Source organism: Rhipicephalus microplus, chromosome 1 (genome assembly GCF_043290135.1).
Source record: "Rhipicephalus microplus isolate Deutch F79 chromosome 1, USDA_Rmic, whole genome shotgun sequence".
Taxonomy (NCBI): Eukaryota; Metazoa; Arthropoda; class Arachnida; order Ixodida; family Ixodidae; genus Rhipicephalus; species Rhipicephalus microplus.
Genome location: NC_134700.1, coordinates 13,590,465 through 13,597,889, shown reverse-complemented (window position 1 = coordinate 13,597,889; position 7,425 = coordinate 13,590,465). Strand labels below are relative to the sequence as shown.

Here is a 7,425-nt window from a genome sequence, read left to right as displayed (position 1 = left end):
GTTTTGCTTATAGATGGTGCTGACTGTCACTCCTTCTCCTGAATTCACATATAAACTAAAAAAAGTGGATGGAGGGAAGGCCGCTGTGGTAGCTCAGTGGTTAGAGCATCGAACGCGTTATTTAAAGGTCGTATGTTCGATTTCTGCCCACGGCTCGTTACTCTTTCATCCACTTTTCTTTCTTCCTATTTACATTCCATTGGTTCTAATAACTTCCCCTGTACGTTCCTTGGCATGACTGTCTGTTAGATCTCATTAATATTGTGTTAAAACACGAAAAAACGAGCCCTTAGGTTTACACTTCTTTCCCCTATTTCATTGAGCTAGGGTCTCGTACTGGCAGACTTGGTGTGTTTAGGTTGTATGAGAGGGACAATTAATCAGCTGCCCGCTCATAATAAGTTCACGTGCTACGTGACGCCAAACATGTGCATAAGTGTGTTTTCACATTCGTGGTTTGGCTTATAAATGGCACTGACTGTCACTCCTACTTCAAATTCACATATATACTCATAAAAGTGGATGGAGGGAAGGTAGCTGTGGTAGATCAGTGGTTAGAGCATCGAACGCGTTATTCGAAGGTCGTAGGTTCGATTCCGCCCACGGCTGGTTATTTTTTTTATCCACTTTTCTTTTTTCTTATTTACATTCCATTGGTTCAAATAACTTCCATGTACATTCCTTGGCATTACGGTCTGTTAGATCTCATTATATTGTGTTAAAACACGCAAAAACGAGCCCTTAGGTATACACTTCTTTCCCTTATTTCATTGAACGAGGGTCTCGTACTGGCAGACTTGGTGTCTTTGGGTTGTATAAGAGGGACAATAAATCAGCTGCCCGCTCATAATAAGTTCACGTGCTACGTGACGCCAAACATGCGCATAAGAGTGTTTTCACCATCGTCGTTTTGCTTATAGATGGTGCTGACTGTCACTCCTTCTTCTGAATTCACATATAAACTCAGAAAAGTGGATGAAGGGAAGGCCGCTGTGGTAGCTCAGTGGTTAGAGCATCGAACGTGTTATTTGAAGGTCGTAGGTTCGATTCCTGCCCACGGCTGTTTATTTTTCATCCACTTTTCTTTCTTCTTATTTACATTCCATTGGTTCTAATAACTTCCCCTGTACATTCCTTGGCATTACTCTCTGTTAGATCTCATTATTATTGTGTTAAAACACGGAAAAACGAGCGCTTAGGTATACACTTTTTTCCCTTATTTCATTGAACGAGGGTCTCGTACTGGCAGACTTGGTGTCTTTAGGTTGTATAAGAGGGACAATTAATCAGCTGCCCACTCATAATAAGTTCACGTGCTACGTGACGCCAAACATGCGCATAAGAGTGTTTTCACAATCGTTGTTTTGCTTATAGATGGTGCTGACTGTCACTCCTTCTTCTGAATTCACATATAAACTCAAAAAAGTGGATGGAGGGAAGGCCGCTGTGGTAGCCCAGTGGTTAGAGCATCGAACGTGTTATTTGAAGGTCGTAGGTTTGATTCCTGCCCACGGCTGGTTATTTTTTCATCCACTTTTCTTTCTTCTTATTTACATTTCATTGGTTCTAATAACTTCCCCTGTACATTTCTTGGCATTACTGTCTGTTAGATCTCAATAATATTGTGTTAAAATACGGAAAAACAAAGCCCCTAGGTATACACTTCTTTCCCTTATTTCATTGAACGAGGGTCTCGTACTCGCAGAATTCGTGTGTTTAGGTTGTATAAGAGGGACAATTAATCAGCTGCTCGCTCATAATAAGTTCACGTGCTACGTGACGCCAAACATGCGCATAGGAGTGTTTTCACAATTGTCGTTTGGTTTATAGATGGCGCTGACTGTCACTCCTTCTTTTAAGTTCACATATAAGCTCAAAAAAGTGGATGGAAGGAAGGCCGCTGTGGTAGCTCAGTGGTTAGAGCATCGAACGCGTTATTTGAAGGTCGTATGTTCGATTCCTGCCCACGGCTCGTTACTCTTTCATCCACTTTTCTTTCTTCTTATTTACATTCCATTGGTTCTAATAACTTCCCCTGCACATTCCTTGGCATTACTGTCGGTGAGATCTCATTAATATTGTGTTAAAACACGCAAAAACGAGCCCTTAGGTATACACTTCTTTCCCTTATTTCAATGAACAAGGGTCTCGTACTCGCAGAAGTGGTGTGTTTAGGTTGTATAAGAGGAACAATTAGTCAGCTGCCCGCTAAGAATAAGTTCACGTGCTACGTGACGCCAAACATGCGCATAGGAGTGTTTTCACATTCGTCGTTTGGCTGATAGATGGCGCTGACTGTCACTCCTTCTTCTGAGTTCACATATAAACTCAAAAAAGTGGATGGCGGGAAGGCAGCTGTGGTAGATCAGTGGTTAGAGCATCGAACACGTTATTCGAAGGTCGTAGGTTCGATTCCTGCCCACGGCTGGTTATTTTTTCATCCACTTTTCTTTCTTCTTATTTACATTCCATTGGTTCTGATAACTTCCCCTGTACATTTCTTGGCATTACTGTCTGTTAGATCTCATTATTATTGTGTTAAAACACGAAAAAACGAGCCCTTAGGTTTACACTTCTTTCCCCTATTTCATTGAGCTAGGGTCTCGTACTGGCAGACTTGGTGTGTTTAGGTTGTATGAGAGGGACAATTATTCAGCTGCCCGCTCATAATAAGTTCACGTGCAACGTGACGCCAAACATGTGCATAAGTGTGTTTTCACATTCGTCGTTTGGCTTATAGATGGCGCTGACTGTCACTCCTACTTCTAAATTCACATATAAACTCATAAAAGTGGATGGAGGGAAGGCAGCTGTGGTAGATCAGTGGTTAGAGCATCGAACGCGTTATTCGAAGGTCGTAGGTTCGATTCCGCCCACGGCTGGTTCTTTTTTCATCCACTTTTCTTTCTTCTTATTTACATTCCATTGGTTCAAATAACTTCCCCTGTACATTCCTTGGCATTACTGTCTGTTAGATGTCATTATTAATGTGTTAAAGCACGGAAAAACAAGCGCTTAGGTATACACTTTTTTCCCTTATTTCATTGAACGAGGGTCTCGTACTGGCAGACTTGGTGTCTTTAGGTTGTATAAGAGGGACAATTAATCAGCTGCCCGCTCATAATAAGTTCACGTGCTACGTGACGCCAAACATGCGCATAAGAGTGTTTTCACAATCGTTGTTTTGCTTATAGATGGTGCTGACTGTCACTCCTTCTTCTGAATTCACATATAAACTCAAAAAAGTGGATGGAAGGAAGGCCGCTGTGGTAGCTAAGTGGTTAAAGCATCGAACGCGTTATTCGAAGGTCGTAGGTTTGATTCCTGCCCACGGCTGGTTATTTTTTCATCCACTTTTCTTTCTTCTTATTTACATTCCATTGGTTCTAACAACTTCCCCTGTACATTCCTTGGCATTACTGTCTGTTAGATCTCAATAATATTGTGTTAAAACACGAAAAACGAGCCCTTAGGTATACACTTTTTTCCCTTATTTCATTGAACGAGGGTCTCGTACTGGCAGACGTGTTGTGTTTAGGTTGTATAAGAGGGACAATTATTCAGCTGCCCGCACACAATAAGTTCACGTGCTACGTGATGCCAAACATGCGCATAGGAGTGTTTTCACATTTGTCGTTTGGCTTATAGATGGCGCTGACTGTCACTCCTTCTTCTAAGTTCACATATAAACTCAAAAAAGTGGATGGATGGAAGGCCGCTGTGGTAGCTCAGTGGTTAGAGCATCGAACGCGTTATTTAAAGGTCGTATGTTCGATTCTTGCCCACGGCTCGTCACTCTTTCATCCACTTTTCTTTCTTCTTATTTACATTCCATTGGTTCTAATAACTTCCCCTGTACATTCCTTGGCATTACTGTCTGTTAGATCTCATTATATTGTGTTAAAACACGCAAAAACGAGCCCTTAGGTATACACTTCTTTCCCTTATTACAATGAACGAGGGTCTCGTACTAGCAGACTTGGTGTGCTTAGGTTGTAGAGGAGGGACAATTAATCAGCTGCTCGCTCATTATAAGTTCACGTGCTACGTGACGCCAAACATGCGCATAGGAGTGTTTTCACATTCGTCGTTTGGCTTATAGATGGCGCTGACTGCCACTCCTTCTTCTAAGTTCACATATAAACTCAAAAAAGTGGATGGAGGGAAGGCAGCTGTGGTAGATCACTGGTTAGAGCATCGAACGCGTTATTCGAAGGTCGTAGGTTCGATTCCTGCCCACGGCTGGTTATTTTTTCATCCACTTTTCTTTCTTCTTATTTAGATTCCATTGGTTCTAATAACTTCCCCTGTACATTCCTTGGCATTACTGTCTGTTAGATCTCAATATAATTGTGGTAAAACACGAAAAAACAAAGCCCCTAGGTATACACTTCTTTCCCTTATTTCATTGAATGAGGGTCTCGTACTCGCAGAATTGGTGTGTTTAGGTTGTATAAAAGGGACAATTAATCAGCTGCCCGCTCACAATAAGTTCACGTGCTACGTGACGCTAAACATGCGCATAAGAGTGTTTTCACATTCGTCGTTTGGCTTATAGATGGCGCTGACTGTCACTCCTACTTCCAAATTCACATATAAACTCAAAAAAGTGGATGGAGGGAAGGCCGCTGTGGCAGCTCAGTGATTAGACCATCGAACGCGTTATTTGAAGGTCGTAGGTTCGATTTCTGCCCACGGCTTGTTATTTTTTCATCCACTTTTCTTTCTTCCTATTTACATTCCATTGGTTCTAATAACTTCCCCTGTACGTTCCTTGGCATGACTGTCTGTTAGATCTCATTATTATTGTGTTAAAACATTAAAAAACGAGCCCTTAGGTTTACACTTCTTTCCCCTATTTCATTGAGCTAGGGTCTCGTACTGGCAGACTTGGTGTGTTTAGGTTGTATGAGAGGGACAATTAATCAGCGTCACGATCATAATAAGTTCACGTGCTACGTGACGCCAAACATGTGCATAAGTTTGTTTTCACATTCGTCGTTTGGCTTATAGATGGCGCTGACTGTCACTCCTACTTCTAAATTCACATATAAACTCATAAAAGTGGATGGAGGGAAGGCAGCTGTGGTAGATCAGTGGTTAGAGCATCGAACGCGTTATTTGAAGGTCGTAGGTTCGATTCCGCCCACGGCTGGTTATTTTTTCATCCACTTTTCTTTCTTCTTATTCACATTCCATTGGTTCTAATAACTTCCCCTGTACATTCCTTGGCATGACTGTCTGTTAGATCTCATTAATATTGTGTTAAACACGGAAAAACGAGCCCTTAGGTATACACTTCTTTCCTCTATTTCATTGAGCTAGGGTCTCGTACTGGCAGACTTGGTGTGTTTATGTTGTATAAGAGGGACAATTAATCAGCTGCCCGCTCATAATAAGTTCACGTGCTACGTGATGCCAAACATATGCATAAGAGTGTTTTCACATTCGTCGTTTGGCTTATAGATGGCGCTGACTGTCACTCCTTCTTCTAAGTTCACATATAAACTCAAAAAAGTGGATGGAAGGAAGGCCGCTGTGGTAGGTCAGTGGTTAAAGCATCAAACGCGTTATTTGAAGGTCGTATGTTCGATTCCTGCCCACGGCTCGTTACTCTTTCATCCACTTTTCTTTCTTCTTATTTACATTCCATTGGTTCTAATAACTTCCTCTGTACATTCCTTGGCATTACTGTCTGTTAGATCTCAGTAATATTGTGTTAAAACACGCAAAAACGAGCCCTTAGGTATACACTTCTTTCCCTTATTTCATTGAACTACGGTCTCCTACTGGCAGACTTGGTGTGTTTAGGTTGTATAAGAGGGACAATTAATCAGCTGCTCGCTCATAATAAGTTCACGTGCTACGTGACGCCAAACATGCGCATAGGAGTGTTTTCACATTCGTCGTTTGGCTTATAGATGGCGCTGACTGTCACTCCTTCTTCTGAGATCACATATAAACTCAAAAAAGTGGATGGCGGGAAGGCAGCTGTGGTAGATCAGTGGTTAGAGCATCGAACACGTTATTCGAAGGTCGTAGGTTCGATTCCTGCCCACGGCTGGTTATTTTTTCATCCACTTTTCTTTCTTCTTATTTACATTCCATTGGTTCTGATAACTTCCCCTGTACATTCCTTGGCATTACTGTCTGTTAGATCTCATTAATATTGTGTTAAAACACGAAAAAACGAGCCCTTAGAATTACACTTCTTTCTCCTATTTCATTGAGCTAGGGTCTCGTACTGGCAGACTTGGTGTGTTTAGGTTGTATGAGAGGGACAATTATTCAGCTGCCCGCTCATAGTAAGTTCACGTGCTACGTGACGCCAAACATGTGCATAAGTGTGTTTTCACATTCTTAGTTTGGCTTATAGATGGTGCTGACTGTCACTCCTTCTCCTGAATTCACATATAAACTAAAAAAAGTGGATGGAGGGAAGGCCGCTGTGGTAGCTCAGTGGTTAGAGCATCGAACGCGTTATTTAAAGGTCGTATGTTCGATTTCTGCCCACGGCTCGTTACTCTTTCATCCACTTTTCTTTCTTCCTATTTACATTCCATTGGTTCTAATAACTTCCCCTGTACGTTCCTTGGCATGACTGTCTGTTAGATCTCATTAATATTGTGTTAAAACACGAAAAAACGAGCCCTTAGGTTTACACTTCTTTCCCCTATTTCATTGAGCTAGGGTCTCGTACTGGCAGACTTGGTGTGTTTAGGTTGTATGAGAGGGACAATTAATCAGCTGCCCGCTCATAATAAGTTCACGTGCTACGTGACGCCAAACATGTGCATAAGTGTGTTTTCACATTCGTGGTTTGGCTTATAAATGGCACTGACTGTCACTCCTACTTCAAATTCACATATATACTCATAAAAGTGGATGGAGGGAAGGTAGCTGTGGTAGATCAGTGGTTAGAGCATCGAACGCGTTATTCGAAGGTCGTAGGTTCGATTCCGCCCACGGCTGGTTATTTTTTTTATCCACTTTTCTTTTTTCTTATTTACATTCCATTGGTTCAAATAACTTCCATGTACATTCCTTGGCATTACGGTCTGTTAGATCTCATTATATTGTGTTAAAACACGCAAAAACGAGCCCTTAGGTATACACTTCTTTCCCTTATTTCATTGAACGAGGGTCTCGTACTGGCAGACTTGGTGTCTTTGGGTTGTATAAGAGGGACAATAAATCAGCTGCCCGCTCATAATAAGTTCACGTGCTACGTGACGCCAAACATGCGCATAAGAGTGTTTTCACCATCGTCGTTTTGCTTATAGATGGTGCTGACTGTCACTCCTTCTTCTGAATTCACATATAAACTCAGAAAAGTGGATGGAGGGAAGGCCGCTGTGGTAGCTCAGTGGTTAGAGCATCGAACGTGTTATTTGAAGGTCGTAGGTTCGATTCCTGCCCACGGCT

General features: G+C 41.9%; 2 non-coding genes across 2 annotated transcripts; both read left to right on the top strand.

Moving 5' to 3' along the window:
- Positions 1-989: 989 nt before the first annotated feature.
- TRNAT-UGU (transfer RNA threonine (anticodon UGU)) lies at positions 990-1,062 on the top strand. The gene has a single exon. It is a non-coding gene; the product is annotated as a tRNA-Thr (tRNA).
- Positions 1,063-7,352: 6,290 nt separating this feature from the next.
- TRNAT-UGU (transfer RNA threonine (anticodon UGU)) lies at positions 7,353-7,425 on the top strand. Its single transcript has one exon. It is a non-coding gene; the product is annotated as a tRNA-Thr (tRNA).